This window comes from Halichoerus grypus, chromosome 10 (assembly GCF_964656455.1).
Source record: "Halichoerus grypus chromosome 10, mHalGry1.hap1.1, whole genome shotgun sequence".
Lineage (NCBI taxonomy): Eukaryota > Metazoa > Chordata > Mammalia > Carnivora > Phocidae > Halichoerus > Halichoerus grypus.
The window spans coordinates 24,109,584-24,129,992 of record NC_135721.1 but is presented as its reverse complement, the minus strand read 5'-3'; the positions used below and the strand labels follow the sequence as shown (position 1 = coordinate 24,129,992).

The 20,409-nt window shown below is 44.0% G+C and overlaps 1 protein-coding gene across 2 annotated transcripts in view; it reads right to left on the bottom strand.

Annotated features, from left to right (window-relative positions):
- LCLAT1 (lysocardiolipin acyltransferase 1) overlaps positions 1-4,687 on the bottom strand; it is a 191,984-nt gene extending 187,297 nt beyond the window's left edge. Inside the window, exon 1 of one of the 2 annotated variants that reach the window (XM_036119140.2) lies at positions 4,520-4,687. The gene's annotated coding sequence lies outside the window, so the exon portion shown is untranslated. Of the gene's footprint in view, positions 1-4,317; positions 4,464-4,519 lie in introns of those variants that run through there. The other variant, XM_036119141.2, reaches the window with a different exon arrangement.
- Positions 4,688-20,409: the final 15,722 nt, after the last annotated feature.

Below are 20,409 nucleotides of genomic sequence, written 5' to 3'. Positions count from 1 at the left end.
GTTATTATGAATAAAGGTTATATGAACATTCTTTTACCTTTTTTTTTTTTTTTTTGGTAGACATATACATCCCTTCCCCTCAGGTATATATCTAGGAATGGAATTGATGGATTATGGGTAAGATTAGACACAGCCAGTTTTCCAAAATGGTTGTACATTCCCACCAACATATATGAGATTCAGTTGTTCCACAATATTGGCATTAACAATCTTTTTAATTTTAGCCATTCTGGAAGGTGTGTAGTAGTAGCTCACTGTTTTAATTTCCATTTCTCCATTGGGAGTCTCCATTTGGGACTAAAAATGTTGAACACCTTTTTATATGCGTACAGACCATTCAGAGATCCTCTAGTAGAAAGTGTCCAGAACTTCTGTACATATTTTAAATTGTTTTTCTTATTAATTTTATACAAACATACACACACATATATTCTGGGTAGGAGTCCTTGGTCAGATATATGAATTGCAAATTTCTTCTTCTAGTCTGTATTCTGCCATTCATTTTCTTAATGGTATCTTTAGATGGGGAGACGTTCTCAATTTTAATGAAGACTGACATCAAATTTATCAATCACTGTTACAGTCATTGCTTTCAGAGTCCTTTTTAAGAAATTTACTCTAGTAGTACTACAGTACTAGGTCTTTGACTTGTGCTTATGGTTTGAACAGTTCTCAACCTTGCTCTGAACACATGAAATCCTGCATCTTTGCAAGGTTTCCAGTTTCACCTTGCAATTTAGAATGGGTTCATTCATGTTATGTTGTCAGATGCTAGACAACTCTAGTGTTCTGAATGCTTGAGTGGAGATCAGTTTTACAACTAGAGAATTCATTTGATTACTTCCATACTATAATGGACTTCTGTACAAGTATGTTAAAAACGTAATGTAAAAACAAATGAAAAAATTCTCTAATAGCTGTCATTCTAGCATTTTACCCCAACATACATTAGATGATTCTTCCCACTCCTTTTGAGCGGCTTTGCTCCAGTGGAGCCACCTTTTCACTAGACCCTGCTGACTTGTACAATATAATTGAATTTTCTGTAGTCTTCGAAACCAGAAGCCTACAGGAAGGTATAAGCCTGGTTCTATTAAATCTTATTGACCTGGGGCGCCTGGGTGGCTCAGTTGGTTAAGCAACTGCCTTCGGCTCAGGTCGTGATCCTGGAGTCCCGGGATCGAGTCCCGCATCGGCTCCCTGCTCGGCAGGGAGTCTGCTTCTCCCTCTGACCCTCCTCCCTCTCATGCTCTCTGTCTCTCATTCTCTCTCTCTCTCAAATAAATAAATAAAAAATCTTTAAAAAAAAAATCTTATTGACCCAACAACCTCAAAGGGTTTACAATTCTCCCAAAACCCAGTAACAAAGAACTTTCTACTCTATCCTTTTCTTAAATTAACAATATCTCCAATCTGCAACCATATTGTTCCCAAAAAAACAAAACCAAAAAACCACGTGATTCTTTACTTGCTTACCAAGTGTTCCCCTCTCCCACCCTATTGTTCTTCACACTTAATCAATCTTCCATTCTCCTTTCAAAATGTGTGTGGTGGACTCTGAACTCTGCTCTGCTAGTGAATGCCCTGGTTCACTCTCTCACCACCTCTTGTTTGGAGTATGGACACTGTCCTTAACTAGTCTCCTTACATTCTTTCACCCTGTCGCTAGTCATCTCTCTCCAGAACATAAAGTTGATTGTATTACTCATTTGATTAAGATCTTTCTACAGGTCCCACTGCCCACAAGATAAAGTCACTCTCTCAGCTGAGAATTCACAATCTTTCCCGTGTTCTCCCTCAGCAACTTCTGCAAAACTCTGGTCTGATCCCTGGACACCCATGCACTCTCACTCGTCCTGACTCTCTACTGCTAACTCCTTTGGCTGGAAGCACTTTCTCCTTTACCCTGCAGTCAGCTCCCTTCCTATCTTGGCTAGGGCCACCCCAACAAAACCAACTGTTCCCTTGTATATGTTCCCACAGCTCTCTGTACCCACGACAACTATATCTGAAACCTTCTCGGACTGCATTAGTTATTTACTTGTTTGTCTCATTCACTGGTCTACAAACTTCTGGACCTGGGACTTCTCCCTGGATTTCCTGGAGGATAAGGTCAGGAATTAATCTTTACACATCAAAGACTTGGCAGGGCAATTCTATAAAGGCTCAAAGAAAGAATGAGGGGCGCCTGGGTGGCTCAGTCCGTTAGGCGGCTGCCTTCGGCTCGGGTCATGATCCCAGGGTCCTGGGATCGAGCCCCATGTCAGGAGCCTGCTTCTCCCTCTCCCTCTGCCTGCCTCTCTGCCTACTTGTGCTCTCTCTCTCTCTCTCTCTCTCTGTCAAATAAATAAAATCTTTAAAAAAAAAAAAGGCATTAAAAAAAGAATTAATGTCCTAGCCACTTTTATTCATATCCTTTTTTTCTATAGAGACTTGAATACTTTATACAAATACATCAAAGTAATGAACCTACCATAAGTTTGCTTTCAAAAGTCACCCAGCAAGTTATTTTTTTGAGAGTTTAATAAAAACTAAAATCTTCCTTAATTATTGATTTGTGCGTCCTGTTAGAAGTTAATCAACTCTGTTTTGAAATAATTTTTAAAATAAAGGGCATTAAAAGTAAAATGAATATACCACCTAACCAAAGTAACTGTAGTCATCACCATAAAAATCACTATTGGATGCCAACAGAATGAAACATGGTTATTACTTATGCAATACAACCAAAGGATCACAAACAAAATACTTCATTGAAAATTGTGTTCCTATATATCCCCCTTAACACATAACAAATCTGTATGATATAGGAAGATGGTATGCACGGTGGTTAAGACCACAGTTGTTTGATTTGGTGCCTCAGTTTCCTCATCAGTAAAACAAAGATGAGAAAGTACTCACTTCACCAAGTTGCTAGGTGACTAAGTCAGCACACACAACGTCGTTGGCTGAGGAACCGTATAGTAAGAAATGTCAACTGTCAACCCTGTATTTTTCACCTTTGTAAGCCCTTTCATATATACTGTCTTGGTTTTTTTTCTCACAAAAGTACAATGAGATTGTTTGGATAAGAATTGCGTTGCCCATTTCAGAGGTAAGATACTGACAAAGAGGTTATATGATTTCCCTAACATATTTTAAGCGGCTGAGTAGAAACTAGAAACCCCACCTACCCCAGCCCCTGGCCAAACTGACCAAATCTCCAGGGAGCAGTCTGGAAGAAAGTCTTTTGGGTTTCCCCCCCATTATTTCCTCTTGGTGGTGAGCAGCCAGCCTAAACACCTGGTGAGGGCAGATGAACTAACCCATTTGCTCGGATTAAAAGGTAGGAGATGGCTCACTTTCACAATGCCTGACACACAGTGAGCACTCCAAAGACAGGAACCACTGATGACTGAAACACAAAGTGCTACTGTGCTTTCTCAATGACAGAACAAGGCACTCCACAAAATCAAGCCTGCTATCAAATAAAAAGTCACTTGATATTATGCTTATCCGTCACATCAAAGTACAATGTGGCAACAAACTTTTTTAAAAAATAACTTTTATAAAATAATTTTTACTCTCAAAAATCAAGTTTTGCAAAAAGAACTATCATTAAGACACTTTGAAAACTAATTATATTTTATGACATATGTTTGCCCAAATAAGCAACATGAATAGACAATATTTCATCTCTGAAAGGCCTTCACCATACTTTTCATTACTTCCCTAGACTTAAACGGAATCCCAAGCCTCAGCCTTATCTACAGCCACGTGCACACGAATACAATTAATGAGCTTCGAAGGCAGAGACAATATTCCAGGGAACCCACCTGAAGCAGGTTAAGTACAAGGAAGGAAAACGTCTCTAAGGCACTCAAATGCGCTTTTTATTTTTTGTCTTCAGCGAGCAGGTAGAAGCTAAGACACACCTTAACGATCAGACTTGACATCAGCTTCTGGCTGGGGCCTACCTTTCCTTCCGTGGCACTGCCACTCTGGCACCTGTGGGCAGGCATCTGGAGCCTGAAGGATACACAGATTAGGGCTCGAGAGCCCAAGTCCAAGCCTCGCACGTGGCGAACACTTGGGGACGTTTTGCACATTAACAGAGGCAGAAACAGAACTATGTTCGGGGCGAGGCAGCTCCCGGACCCGTCCAGGTCTGGAAAAGGAAGGTCTTGATACTAATCTATACCACCGACGGGGCACCTGGCCCGCCAAACCCCGCAACAGCCTCGCCCTCTCCCCGCTCGCCGAGCCGGCCCGCGCGGCCCCGCAGCCCCCAACGCCTTCGCCTGCCTCTGCGAATCGCTTCCCCGCGCCCCCCCTCACCTGAGCCGGCGACGCCGCCACCTGCGTCGGGCCTCCAATTCCTGGTCAAGTGACCGTTACCGGGGCCGCAGCCAGGGCAGGCCCGTGGCTCAGGGGGAAGAGTCCGTGGGGCTGTTCCCCCTCCACCAACTCGGGGATCCCCCGGCCGCCGCCGCCATTTTACGGCGCTAAACCCCCCACTTGACAGTTCCCGGCCTCCCACCTGTGACCAGCAGAGGACGTCGCGCGTCGCCGTGGGGGTCGCGTGGACGAACTGGAGAATCCGTGGGGGGCACAACCTCCGAGCAAAACCCGCCGCTAATTCATCCCGAAGCGGGAGGCGTCCGGCCCGTCGCCCTAGTAATGCGTCCCGGCAGGCTCCATCCTGATTGGCTGCGAGCGCCGTGACGCGACGGCGTCCCCGGCTGCGTGGGAAGCCCGGGTCCCTGGCGCCCCGCCCCAGCCGGGGGCACCCCCGGCGCCCGTGGTCGAGGGCTCCCTTAAAGGGGCCGCGCTCAGTTCCCCGTCTGGCCTCGGCGGGGAGCGGGGCGGTGTAGGGGAGAGAAACAATAGCAATAAGAAACCGAGGAGGGCATTGTCCCAGGGAACCTAATCGTCCAGCCGACCCTTCTCAGAGTGGAAAACAGAAATCTGGGGAATTTAATTTATAAGCCTAACTTACAGCCCGAGGTCCCGGGGCAAATCAGTAGTAGAACCAGTTGTAGAACTCAGGTTCCTGATGCGCATACCAGGTTCTCCCTAGCAGGCACAGTATTTCCCCACCCCTAGAGAAAATTCCCCTCCTCTGAGTACCCCCATCCCTTACATCACACCCGTTGTGAAAAGTGTTCATTGATGTAGGAAAGACCTTAGGGTTCGAAGCCGACCGCCAAGAAAGAATTCTTGATATGTCTTTGGTACAAAAAGGTGATTTTATTAAAACATGGGGACAGGACCTGGGCAGAAAGAGCTACAATGGGGTCATGAGGGGTGGTGACTATATACCTACAAGGTGTGTGTGGGGGGGGGGGGTTGTAAGGATAGGGTAAATCTCTAAGGAATTTTGGAAATAAGGTTTCCAGGACCTTGAGGGGACTAGCTATTGTTAGGAAAAGGTCATTTATTACCATCTAATAAAACCTTAGTCATGAGACCCTTCAGATATATATGGGTGGGCCATATGCTTGGGGGATGATTGCCAACAGTATCTTAGGGGGTTTAGAGAAAAAGGAAATTTCTAAAGACATTTTTATTTTTTAAAGTAGACTTATAGGATCCTGGAGGAAGGGCTAAGATTTCCTTTTGCCCTTAGCAAAGTATTAATATCGAGGAAGTTGAGTCCCTAAAGGAATGTCACTCTGCCTCTTTTTTTTTTTAAGATTTTTTTTTTTTAAATTTATTTGACAGAGAGAGAGAGCACAAATAGGCAGAGCGGCAGGCAGAGGGAGAGGGAGAAGCAGGCTCCCCGCTGAGCAGGGAGCCTGATGCGGGCTGATCCCAGGATGCTGGGATCATGACCTGAGCAGAAGCCAGACATTTAACTGACTGAGCCACCCGGGCGCCCCTAGAGGAATGTCACTCTGCCTCTTTCAAGTACTTGCCAATAGGCTGTAGATAGTAAGGAAATTTAATAATTTTTCTTCTGCCTTTGTTTCCCACATTCTTCATCACTTTCTACTGTGGTGTATCTGCCCCCTAACCTACTAGACTCTAAAGCTCCTTAATGGTGGGGACTGTGATTAAACCTCTTTTCATTTCCTGCACTACACCTTCCTCCTATTGGCCTTCAACAAAGATTCACAGGATAAAAAATCTTAAAAATAATAAACATAGCCACTTGTCACACACATAGCCACTCAAAAGTCACTCACGCATGTTTATGTATTTTATTTGTTGATTCAACAAGGCATGGTGGGGGTGATTTTTCTTTTTTTAAATAGAGGATTGCTGTCCTCACAAAATTTATAGTGTAATAATAATGGACATCTAGATCTGGGATGCATAGCTTCAATACAGCTAAATTATCCGCCCCCCCCCATTTCTTTGTGAATCAAAAGTTCCTGAGCTCCCTTCCTTTTTTTTTTATTATTATGTTATGTTAATCACCATACATTACATCATTAGTTTTTGATGTAGTGTTCCATGATTCATTGTTTGCATATAACACCCAGTGCTCCATGCAGTACATGCCCTCCTTAATACCCGTCACTGGGCTAACACATCCACCCACCCCCCTCCCCTCTAGAACCCTCAGTTTGTTTCTCAGAGTCCATAGTCTCTCATGGTTCGTCTCCCCCTCCGATTTTCCCCCCTTCATTCTTCCCTTCCTGTTATCTTCTTCTTTTTTTTTTAAACATATAATGTATTATTTGTTTCAGAGGTACAGGTCTGTGATTCAACAGTCTTACACAATTCACAGTGCCTGAGCTCCTTTCCTAAATCAGCTTCACAAACTCTCCAATACTGTTCAGAAATATTGAAATATTTAAGATGTGCTAAAATTGCTGCATAAAATGATGATAAACAGCAGAGGGAAACACCAGTACAAAAGTCAGCTCTGCCAATTATCTCTATAATCTCAGGCCTCATTTTTATCCTTAAAACAAGATTGCTAGAATAAAAGATCTCAATTTTTTTTTTTCCCACTCCAACAAGTTTTTAAGTTTCTTGGTGTCAGAGACCAGGGGAAAAACCCTGAACCTAGAGCTGGGTTTTGATAGCAGGGACTATTTAAATAGTTTATCTTTGCATCTCTGTAACTCCTAGAACTGAAGAACAGAATTCTATGTATTTGAATACAGCAGATATTGCATAAAGATTAACTGACTTGAATGAATCATCTGGGTTTTTGTTTTTTTTTTTCGCACTATTTCACCTTCTAGCCTTTGGCCTTTCTTGGGGGTGAAGGTGGGACCTAACAGAAAGGATAGAAACTGTGGAATCTGAGGGTATTCACTCTTTTTTACCCAAAATACTTCTGACACCCACCACATTTGTGAGTTTTCCACACCAAGCAACTCTCCAATGCTCTGTGGACACCAACGGGGTGTCCTCCAGTATAACTCAATTCAATACTAACTCCTTGGGGTTAATGCAGACCCCAAAGGTTAAGGGCTCAGTCCCACAAGACGGCTCCCCACTTCAGACACCAATCAAAAGTTGGGGCCTCCAATACCTCTGACCATCCAACTATTAACTTGGGGTTCCCACAATCCCCCTGCTCTGGTTATAATTTGCTAGCCCCCCCTCCCCCCAGCATACAGTGACCTTCTGAACATTTCCTGTAGTGTATATCTGCCAGAACTTTCCACACTGACCATTCTTGTACTGTGCACTTAACTCACTGCTTAAAACACATGAACTTTTTTTTTCTTTTCTTTTCTTTTCTTTTCTTTTAAAATTTTTTATTGTTATGTTAATCCCCATACATTACATCATTAGTTTTAGATATAGTGTTCCATGATTCATTGTTTGTGCATAACACCCAGTGCTCCATGCAGAACGTGCCCTCCTCAATACCCATCACCAGGCTAACCCGTCCTCCCACCCCCCTCCCCTCTAGAACCCTCAGTTTGTTTTTCAGAGTCCATCGTCTCTCATGGTTCTTCTCCCCCTCCGATTTCCCCCCCTTCATTCTTCCCCTCCTGCTACATTCTTCTTCTTCTTTTTTTCTTTCTTAACATATATTGCATTATTTGTTTCAGAGGTACAGATCTGAGATTCAACAGTCTTGCACAATTCACAGCGCTTACCAGAGCACATACCCTCCCCAGTGTCCATCACCCAGTCACCCCTTCCCTCCCACCCCACCCCCACTCCAGCAACCCTCAGTTTGTTTCCTGAGATTAAGAATTCCTCATATCAGTGAGGTCATATGATACATGTCTTTCTCTGTTTGACTTATTTCGCTCAGCATAATACCCTCCAGTTCCATCCACGTCGTTGCAAATGGCAAGAGCTCATTCCTTTTGATGGCTGCATAATATTCCATTGTATATATATACCACATCTTCTTTATCCATTCATCTGTTGATGGACATCTTGGCTCTTTCCACAGTTTGGCTATTGTGGACATTGCTGCTATAAACATCGGGGTGCACGTAGCCTTTCGGGTCCCTACTTTTGTATCTTTGGGGTAAATAACCAGGAGTGCAATTCCTGGATCATATGGTAGCTCTATTTTCAACTTTTTGAGGAACCTCCATACTGTTTTCCAGAGTGGCTGCACCAGCTTGCATTCCCACCAACAGTGTAGGAGGGTTCCCCTTTCTCCGCATCCCCGCCAACATCTGCTGTTTCCTGACTTGTTAATTTTAGCCATTCTGACTGGTGTGAGGTGGTATCTCATTGAGGTTTTGATTTGGATTTCCCTGATGCCGAGCGATATTGAACACTTTTTCATGAAAACACATGAACTTTTAATACAGTTAGGCATCACTGATCATAAACTTTACAAGTTAGGTAAATACCAAGGAAGAAGAGAGTTCAAATTGTATAGAGGACACTTCTGTTCTACTTCAGGCTATAGCCCTATTAATAACTTATTACTCTTGGTAAAGAAGGTCCTTTGCACTAGGAAGGAGGTCCACTAGGCTAAAACTGTTCTTGAACTCCAAGCCCTGATGGAATTATAGTTTTCTTAGTTTCTCCCCATAGAGTTTTCCTAAAATGAATCTCATCACCAATCCTGCCCCCAGTAAAAGAACATGTAAGTAGTACAGAGAAAGCTCAAATACTGGCTTCTTCCCTTTACAAGTTACATGGCCTTAGTCAGGTCATGCAATCTCTCTGACTACAGGGGTGTTCATCTGTAAAATAGGGAGAATAATCTTTTGCTTTAGAATTGTCATAAAGGAAAGAGAGAATTCATCCAATAGCAAGCTCTTGTCTTGTATCTCACTTCTAAGTGCAATTCCTCCAGCACAGAGTGTTAAAGCCACCCATGGGCTTGGAAGCCAAAGAAATCTTACTTTTTTTTTCATTTTTTTAAAAGATTTTATTTTATTTATTTGTCAGAGAGAGAGAGGGAACAAGCAGGGGGAGCGGCAGGCAGAGGGAGAAGCAGGCTCCCTGCTGAGCAGGGAGCCTGATGCCGGGCTTGATCCCAGGACCCTGAGATCATGACCTGAGCCGAAGGTAGAGGCTTAGCCACCCAGGCGCCCCAAGAAATCTTAATTTAAATTCCATTTCTGACACTTGGTAAACTGAAAATTTGGTTAGTCATTTAAATTCCTTGGGCCGGTTTCTTACCTGATAAACTTGGCTATTGGTGCTTATTTCTTAGGATTGTTGAGCATATTGAATGAAATAGTAACAATTATCGCCCTTATTGAGTATTCTCAGTGTGCCCTTCATGCACATCATTTAATTCTTAAAATGATGAAGGATAGTTGGAAGAAAGGCAGGCAGGGACAAGCCCCCCACCCTAAGAGGAAACCACCCTTAAAAGGATTTTACATCACCTGGAAGGAGCCTTCCACCCTTTCCCCCATGATAGGTAGATGACAAAAACCTAATTGGGTGACAGGCACAGGGAGGGTTAATCAGATTAAAACAGCCTGCCAACAAGCCCATAAAAACCCCTAGATCTAAACACCAAATCAGAAACCCTCTCGGGTCCCCTCCCTCTTTGGGATCTTTGTACAATCGCTCAATAAACCTTGCTTTACTATCACTCAATAAACCTTGCTTTGCTGCCCACCATTCTGTCTGGTCTTCCTCTTTATTCTTCGATGCGGTGTGACCAAGAAACGAGGGCACTGAAGGAAAAGAAATCCTGTAACAAAAACATCCTTTTGATGGGTGGGGATGATGAAACTCAGGAGGGTTAAGCCCCCTGCCCAGGGGCTCACAGCCAGTGGGGGTAGAGTTGAGGATTGGAGCCCAGGTCTCTCCAACACTGACGCCCCTGTTTCTAACTCTTCTGCCCAGCTATACTGAACGTTCTTTGGGGATCATTAGCATATGATTCAAAGGTCCTCACAATTTGCCCTGACTACCTTAGGGGTCCACCCCAGTCTTTCAAGCTTGCTCCTTCCAGGCCCCTGACCAGCCAGCTAAGCCTTTGTCCCTGTACATCCTCCTCTTGAGCCAGTTCTCTCCCCCACAACATAAATGACCAGGAACACGGGCCTCAACTGTGCCCATTGGGAAGATTACTCTCACCCTGAGTAGGTCTGCAGGGAAGTAACAGTCCATTTTCCTCTTACATCTGCAGACCAAGCCTATCAACCTTCAATCACTCAGGGTTTTCCTCCTCTGTCATCTGGTCAAGGGAACTTCCCAGGGATGAAGGAAGAGGCCGTGGTGCAACATTAGTAGGAGAAATGAGGATCTGGGCCATCTGTTCATGCAGCTCACGTGTGTCCTCTGGGCCTGCTCATATTCAATTTTGGATGTACTGTTTCCATTTTAAAAGACTGCTGCTAGGCCCCCACTTAAGAGCTGGTGGATCTGATATTGCCCAATTCATAATGGACAGTTGGAGTTGCATAGTCATTTGCCCCATGGTCAGATGCTCAGATAGTCAGGGCTCAGTAACATGCCAGGAGATGCTTTCTAAATATACGTGGCTCTTGGGGGCACCTGGGTGGCTCAGTCATTGAAGCGTCCACCTTCGGCTCTGGTCATGATCCCAGGGTCCTGAGATCGAGCCCCACATCGGGCTCCCTGCTCCGCAGGAAGCCTGCTTCTCCCTCTCCCACTCCCCCTGCTTGTGTTCCCTCTCTCGCTGTGTCTCTCTCTGTCAAATAAATAAATAAAATCTTTTTAAAAAATAAATTAATTAATTAAATAAAAAATAAATAAATACACGTGGCTCTCTCCCGCAGTTGGCATGGCCATGCTCTAGAACCCTAGGGGGTTGCTGCACCGTGACTCCGGTTTTGGGACTTGCCAGAGGCTCCACATGGTCTTAACCCTACAGCAGATGCCTCTGGTTTCATGAGATGTGTCAGGTGGTACGGCCCAAGTGATGGGGCTGCTTGTACCATGGGCTGGACATTCTGCGGCATCCTTTCTTGATCTGAGCCCTACTTAAAATGAGCCACCTTCCACAATCTTTCTTAGTGGCAGAAGATACAAGGTGCAGTAAGTTGTCCTTGACTTTGGAGGAAATGTCCTGAGGTGCCCCAGACCAGTGGACCACTTCACTATCCAGATAAGGTCTGTACTTCAGATAATAGCATTGTGTCAAAATTATTTTCTTTGTCTTTATATATGTTCTACACTGATGTAAGATATTAATGTGAGGACAAGCTGGGCTAAAGGCATAGAGAAGTTTCAGTTCTCCCTTTGCATCTGTCCTATAAGTCTAAAGTTATGTCAAAAAGTGTTTTTTTAAATAATAACTGTTATTTAAATTTTTCATCAATATAACAGGCTTCTGAATTTTTCTCGGGTTTATCCACTCTCTGGAATGTATGTGCCTCATCAAGGCATCCAAAATACTTGCATATCTGCTCATTAGATTTGACTAGCATGATATTTCAATATGCTAGAACAATGAGGTAATGTGTAGAATGGCCAGATGGTCCAGGTCTCTTTGGAATATAATATGACAGAAAACAGGAAAATGAACAGAGCTCTAGAGCAAGATAATAAAAGTGTAATATTAGGGATGCCTGGGGGGCTCAGTCGGTTGAGCATCTGGCTTTGGCTCAGGTCATGATCCTGGGATGGAGCCCTGTACCAGGCTCCCTGCTCAACCAGGCTCCCTGCTCAGTGGGGAGTCTGCTTCTCCCTCTCCCTCAGCCCCCACCTCAAATAAATAAATAAAATCTTTTTTTTTAAAGTATAATATTGTCTGTCTCATATGAATGTCATTTTCCCCTGAATGTGATACCATTTTTGTTTATTTTCTTTTTCCTGGGATGGGGAGCAGTACCAGGGGCTCTGTTTGGCTTTTCCAGCTACAATAGCTCCTATGCGATGGGTTAAAAACCAATACGAGGGTTCTGTCAGCTGCTAAATATGTCCATTCCAATTATACATTCAGAAATCAGGGAAATGATCACCAGGTTGGTAAGTGGACCCAGTGGACCCACTGTGAGACAGACCTGAGAAGAGACTTCATTTATTATCTGACTCCAATATGCCCCGACTTTAACGGGGGGCCCATGATGGTGCTTTGGACCCCTGGGTATACCCATCAACTTGGACCCTGAATCCAACATCTCTCAAAAGTTCAGGGTATTCCTCTTTCCCCAGTCAGTGGTTATCCAGGGAATAAGCATAAATCACTTTGGAGAAGGACTGAAGACATGTGAATACACTTGCTGTGCTGTTCTAGGTCCTTCCTCATGGACACCCAGCCTCCCCTTCAGTCCATGTGCTCTAGGTCTGACAACAGGCTTAGTTCTTGAAACCAGACAAGAGATCATGACTTGTCATTGCAGTGAGATTGACTCCAGCCATCCACTCATGTTTTCTTAATCTTTTCTGATTATATATTGAGCAGTACCCTTTCTTGCTACTCATCTACTTCTTGTCCTTAGAAATACTGTGTTCTTGGGGCACCTGGATGGCTCAGCGGTTAAGCATCTGCCTTCAGCTCAGCTCATGACCCCAGGGTCCTGGGACTGAGCCCCACACTGGGCTCCCTGCTCAGCGGAGAGCCTGCTTCTCCCTCTTCCTCTGCTGCACCACCCCCCGCCCCTGCTTGTGCTCTCTCTCTGTCTGTCTCTCTCTCTGTCAAATAAATAAATAAAATCTTAAAAAAGAAATACTGTGTTCTCTTACTCATCTCCATAAGATCAGCTCAGTCTCCCTGGCTGCCACAGGGGTCTCTGCTATTCTAGGATCCTGTTATCTCCATTGTACTGGGGGATCCTATTCTATAACAGCATCTTCCACAATCAGCCCTGGTCTACAGAATTCGAACACCACTGAGCTTCTCAATGATGCTGGTGCCCCCTCTGGAGCATTTGCTATTTGGCCTCAAACATAAGCATTTGACCTTAATAGCCATCCAGGCCCTCCTGAAGAACATAGCTGAAAGGTTTTCTGGTCTTATTTGGTCAATGTATTTTAGCACACTTACTTCTCAAAGCTTTTTGATTCCTATGTCTGCCTTCCGCCATGACAGTTCTGGCATCTCTACTTTATTTGATGTGGTCGTTACTTTCCCCAGTTTACAAGAATCAGCCCAGCAGTGTATTAGAACTGGTTCCAAGAGCTCTTGCCACCATATTAAATACTGTCATGGGAATGTGCCTCTTCTTAGCAAATTCCCCTAAACCAGCTTTATAGTCCACCTCCCTTAATCCAGTACACCCATGATCCCACACCTAGGCATAATCCCCCCTATCATGAGCTAGGTCCTTCAGCCCCTGTGGCATATAATCTTTTCTCTCCTTTATAGTCCCAGAACCTTCCCCATCAGATCAGGGTGAGATTTGACCCATTTTAAGTGAGGTGAGCTTCTACATTCCAAAAGGCAGAGAGGCCCACTTCTGCAGGTATAGATAGTTCAGGGAATCTGAGGGTTCAAGGTTCTCAAGTGTGTCTACTCAGTTATCCGAACCCTAAATCTCAAGGTTCCTCTTTTCCCCAGTTTCATTGATATATAATTGACATGTAATGTTGTGTAAATTTAGGATGTACATGATGATCTGATACACACATATATTATGAAATGCTTACCACAATAGGGTTAGTTGATACATCTATCACTTCAAATAGTTGCCTTTTTGTATGTGTGTGTGGTACTCTGGAGCATAAATTATACCACAAGGTTATTCAACCTTGAGACAAGGGGGCTAGCCACATATATTCCTATATCAGGCAGTGATTGACTGCAGGTTGCCTGAGGGTGGGGGGTGCATAACCAGCTGGGCAAGGTGGTTCCTACTTGGCCGAGGGGAATCCTTGCAGAAACGGGGAAGCTGTGAGCCATTAGGAATCAATGCTCACAACAGCAGGGGGATGGGTGACTCATCTGGGATGGGCACCAACAGAATTCACTACAGATACAACATAAAAGGTAAATCAGTGTTAGCCTTTTCTTTTCTTTTCTTTTCTTTTCTTTTCTTTTATTTTATTTTATGTAGGCTTCATGCTCAATGTGGAGCCCAATGCGGGGCTTGAACTCACAACCCTGAGATCAAGAGTCAATACTCAACTGACTGAGCCACCCAGACCCCCCAATGGTAGCTTTCTAAAAGAATACACATATGATCACACATGTCTAGAATATCAGGGAACCCATCGCAGTAGTTGCCGCTGGGAAGAAGGCTTGAACACCGCTGAACCGACACATCAATGTATTGCCTTTTGTACTGTCTGAATTTTAGCCAGCTGCATGTATTACCATTTTAATTTGGGAAGGGAAAAACTAAAAGTCCCTTTAATGTGCCTAGAAGATTAGGACATGCTATGAAGCTACTGTACTGCCCAGAAGGTTAGTTTTCCCCAAGTTTTGGAATCCTTCCCGAAGCCTACATGAGAGTATCACAGCTGATGAATTACTCAAGCCCATGAGCCATTGATTTGATAGTCACATTTAATAGGGCACTCTCTGCAATGCTCAGGGAAACACTATGACAAACAGGAAATCCCAAGTCCTCGTTCTTATTGTACTTTTATTTTGGGGGCACTCTCTATGCCCACGTAATTGCTTCCTCCACTTCAAAATGGGATAGTAATGAGGTAGAATATGTACTCAGTCACAGATCTCAGAAAGAGGCAAGGAAGCTTCAGCCAGTAAAACTGGAATAACTCTCCTCAGTGGCAACAAGTGGAAGGAACACACAGCCCAATGAGGGCAGAGGCCACAGTACCTAGCAGGCGCCTGAGAGCTACCCATTTCCTACAGCTCGGTTTCCCCGTTTGCAAAAATCCCTGTGACTGAGACTTAGCATACTCTTAGTTACCCGGCGATATTCTGGAATTCAAAAGGTATTTGAAAGCAAAGGTTCTGATGTCCTGAGAAGGCACTGTGTCTTAGGGAGTTCAGGAGTCTCAGTGCTGGAATGAGTGGCTGGGAAGATGTGATACGTTGGTGGTAACACAAACCAGTGGTGGAATCTAATTCTAATTGTTCTCTTTTTGCTCCTCTAGCTCTAAAAGGTGTGTGTGTGTGTGTGTGTGTGTATATCCCCCTACCGCACACACATACACTTTTTGCTGACTTGTCCTGCTTGCATCTCCTGGCTCCATGGCCCTTTGTCTCTGGTGGAGTTCAGCTAATGAGAGGTACCGACAGGAGTCTGCAGGGTGGACTGAGAAAAAAATCAAGCCTTTGGTTCCCTGGGCTCCCTCCCTGTGGGGCTGTGGGCTGACAATGGCTTTATACTCCACCTAAGGCCATAGCTCCTCTCCTACAGCTCAGCTCTCCCTAAGTCCTGTGACCCATTCCCTCCCCCTATCCCTTCAGGATGTGTGGCCTGCCTAATTTATCAAAGCTAGCCCTGGGGTGCTTCATCATCCTCTATTAATCTCCCTTAATTCCACCTTTATAGTAATGCCTTTAACTCTCTCCAATCATCCCTTCTGAACATTCCATTTGTTTCTTGCCAATATCCTATGTGATACATCAATGGACCAAAATTTCACTTGGGCTAAAAAGATTAAAATGCCAGAAAGTAAATTTAGAATGCTGGTGATGAATCTCTCATCCAACAAACATAAACATTTGTCCTCCTGCTTTTTAACACAAACCCTCCGGTATCAGTAAGAAATGCTTTCAGCGATAAGTGACAGCAAATTCAATTTACAATGGCTTAAACCACATGGGTATTTATTATTAATTACTCAAAGGATAGATGTAGGCAGTCTTAGAATTGGTTTTATAACTCAAGGAGGACAGCAAGGACCCTGGTTCTTACCATCCTTCTCCTTTGCCTTCCTTAGCATGTTGGTTTTAAATGTTCACACTTGTTGCCTCATAGCCACAAAATGGTTGCCACAACTCCAGTCATCAAAGGCAGGAAACAGTAAACAGAGTAAAAGGTGTTCTTCTTATGAGGCTTTATCTTTTTATCCAGGAAGAAAAATCCTCTCCAGAAACTTCCCCACAAATGTCCCTGATTGTCCCATTGGCCAGAACTTAGTCACGTGGCCACCTCTATCTGTAAGAAGTGTGGGAAAGCAAGCATCTGACTTTCCAGAATCTATAGGGGGAGGTGACAAAAGAAAGGAGAGTTGGGAATAGAAATTTAGTAACCAACCAACACTGTTTATCACATCCTATGCTGCCAGTGAATCCCTCAGCCCAACTGTCCCTCTCTGAGAAGCTGCTTATGCTGCCCCGCAATAAGAAATGTCTGTTACCTCTTCCCCACTGTTTCTCTAAACGGTAATGAACTTTAAGGCCCAACTCCAATTCCTTCAGCATCTATTTATAACCTTCATTGAATCACCCTGACATCTACATAATCTGTCTGGGATGGCCATCCAGAAAACTGTACTAACTATATTTTCTTAATTTCTTATTCTTGCTGCTCTGGTATCTGGGGCCTCATTCCTAGAGAAAGCAAACAACTTGCCTGGGAGCCTGCCTTTCATATGTACACTAACCAATCCAGAGCACAGACCCCCCCCTCCCCCCATCTCTTCTCTCTGGCTCTTCTACTCCAGGCTAATTTCCCTGCCCTAATCACCCCAAGGGCCAGTACCAGACAACTTGGGACATCCCCTCTACCCCAGAGCCTGCTCCAATTACTCAAACTAACCAATCCTAAGCCTGCTTACTCTGCCTTGCCTGTCCCTTCCCATGGAAACCACAGTAAAGCCTTTGCCCACATTTTCTTCCCGCTGCTTCACCTCCTGACTGAACCTGGTACTTTCCCATATGGCCTCTGGGCTGGGCAGTGTCTCCTCCTCTTGGGAACTATGAATAACAGTTTTTTCAATGGCAGTCTTATGTGTTGATCTCACCTTACCCGAATAATAATAAAAGGTACATTTTTAATGAGTTTTTTTAAGATGTTATTTATTCATTTATCTGAGAGAAACAAAACCCTTCTCCATAATCTACTCCCCTTGGTGGTTTCCTACCTATTGCCCTTTCTATCCGGGGACCAGCTATGTAGGGTTATTGTTCCTGGACTGCAGTTGGTCACATCTTACTGTCCTTCCCTAGAATAGACACATATTCCCCATGGTCTTCCCACCAGAGCTCCTACAAGACAGATCCATCTTTCCCCGCTAATGTTGCCACTGCTGGGAAGTATAATTTAAGGTAGGTCAAGGACCACATGCTTTCAGCCTTGTGGAAAAAGACACAAGGGGCATTATAGGAAAAGAACACCATCTGCTACAAACTAAATTATTTAATTTTACTATAACCCCAGAAATGATATATTGTTCTCATTTTACAGATGTAAAAATGAGACTCAGTGTATAAGTTTGCTACTGTTGCTGTAACAAATTATCACACACGTGGTGGCTTAAAACAGCAGGGATTTATTCTCTTACAGGTGTAGAGGTCAGAAGTCCAAAATCAGTTTCACTGGGCTAATGTCAAGGTGTTGGCAGTGCTGGTCCCTTCTGGAGGCTCTGAAGGGAGAGCCCACTTCCCGGCCTGTTTCAGTTTCAAGCGGCCATCCGCACTATTGGGTGTATGGCCGCACTATTGGGTATGTGGCCCTGTCTTCCATCTTCAAACATATCACTCACTGGTCTCTGCTCTCCACATCTCATCACCTTCTCCTGTTACTATGGAAACATAGTAAAATGTCCCTCTGCCTCCCTTTTACTTTTCTTCTTTTTAATCGAAGTGTAATTGACACACAATGTTACATTAGTCAGTTACAACATGGTGAGTCCACAAGTTTATACGTTATACTGTGCTCACCACGAGCGTAGCTGCCGTCTGTCACCATATAACGCTGTTACATTGACTATATCCCCTGTGCTGTGCGTCTCATTGCCATGACTTATGCATTCCATAACTGTACCCCCACTCCCCTTCACCCCTGCCTCCCTCTTATAAGAACACTTGTGATTACATTTAAGGCCCACCTAAATAATCCTGGATAATCCTCCCATGTCAAAATTTGTCATTTAATTATAATTGCAAAATCCCTTTTGCTATCTAAGGCAACATTCATAGGTTACAGAAATTAGGACTGCATAGTTTTGAGGGCAATTATTCAGCCTATCACACTGAATTTCACTGAGCTGAAATCATAGTGTCAGCATTCCTGCATGCTGCAAGGACTGCATCATTCTGGAAGGTCTAGGGGAGAATTCATCTCCTTACCTTTTCCAGCTTCTAACAGTCACTTGCACTCCTTGGCTTGCGGCTGCTTCCTCCTTCTTCAAAGCCAGCAGTGAAGCATCTTCAAATCTCTCACTGACTCCAACCCTGCTTCCTTCATCACTTCCCCTTCTTTGACCTGACCCCCCTCCTCCCTCCCTTTTTCCCTTATAAGGACCCTTGTGATTGCACTGGGCCCAGGAAGACCTCACCTGCAAAGTCCCTTCACCATATAAGGTAACGTATTCACACTTAGGGGTTTAGGACCTGGGCATCTTTGTCTTTGATGGGGCCATTATTTCTGCCTCCCCCACTCAGGCAGAAAGCAATTCAGGGGTTGCTGGAGACAGGGGTGGAGAGGAACAGAAGAGAGGGCCTACAAAGGAGCAGGAGAAAACTTTTGGGGGAGATGTTTGTGGTCATCAGGATTGGGTGATGGTTTCATGGATATACACATATGTCAAAACTTATCAAATTGTATGCTTTAAAAAAGTATGTGCGATATGCTCTCCGTCCATTATCTCTCAATAAAGCTATTTAAACATTAAATGTGAAAAAAAAAAAAGCAAACCTCAGAGGCTTTGGCCAAGTGTAGGAGCTAGACAGTCATGTAGCCAAGATGCATCCCCAGTCCATCTGATGTCAAACCCCATGCCTGTGAGAGAGCATCGCTTCCTTTATCCTCTCTTCTGTATGTTTGGTACGATAATGTTTGCCCTTTAGGGCTATGAGTACATGGTACTTGCTCGATAAATGGTCACTTCCTTCCCTTTCTCCATTTAGGCTTACTGACTGGTCAGAGTTTCTGAGTATCCTGGCCCATGTTCTATGTCAAAGAACCTGAAAGTTGACGTTTTCTTTATGAGAGAGAGAAAGGCATCTGAGAAAAAAAATGCCAAATGGAGCCAACAGGATGGTAAATAGGCCTTATCTTCAGGGACTCTCAGCCACAAATCCCCCAGACTCTAAAATGCAAACCAATGCCCAGGATCGGATGTAGGGTGTTATTTGAATCTCTCAGAAATGTAGGCTGGTTCTTTTTGTTGCCTGGTAATGAGAGATAATTCCCATGAACAAGTAAGAGGCAGCAAGCATGTAGAAGGTGCCTGTGTCATAAACAAACAATGGCATGAGTAATGCTTGCTGTGCCAAGGTCACAAAGCCCTCCATGCTTGGTCCATGGGGATGAAACACCACAGTCAAGATACTCAAACCTGTTTCCAAGGTTTCCTCAAAAGAAGAAAATGTACAACTTTCCATCAGTTATGTATTTATGTGTTTAGGACACAGTACCCTCAATTCCTAGATAAATGAAACTGTTTTGAAAAAAAGACCTACGTTTCCATTTTCCCCTGGAATTCTTCATGGGACACTATATACCCTGGGCCGCCCCACCCTTGATGGCACCTGTCGTGGGCTTCAGATTCAGGTTGTAGATTTCACCTTGGATCCATTTCCTTAATCTCTGTATCTACCATTTCCACCCAAGGCCATGCATGTCAGATGATCATATTCCCCTTATGTTGGTCATATCCATCAATGTAGGGAAATAGGAATAAATAAATGAAAAGAGTGATGGGAAAGAGAAGAGGGGAGAGAATAGGAGATCTGCAGTCCTCAGTTTACCACTGGGAAGCACTGTCCAGTTCACAGACCAGCAGACAAGCTACTAACATGTAATGCATTTAATACAGATAGTCCTGGTTTCATGGTAAATACAGTAGAGACCCAGACATGGTGACTGAGTTGCGCTGCCACTTGTCAACCCTACGATTTGAGGCAAATGAGTTTAACTTCTTTGAGCCTCAGTTTCCCCATCTGTTACATGAGAGTAATAAGTAGTTTCTGGCTGTGGAGCTGTTGCAAAGAGATGCTTAGCAGATAGAAGTTGTTTTCTCTTCCCTTCTTTTTCT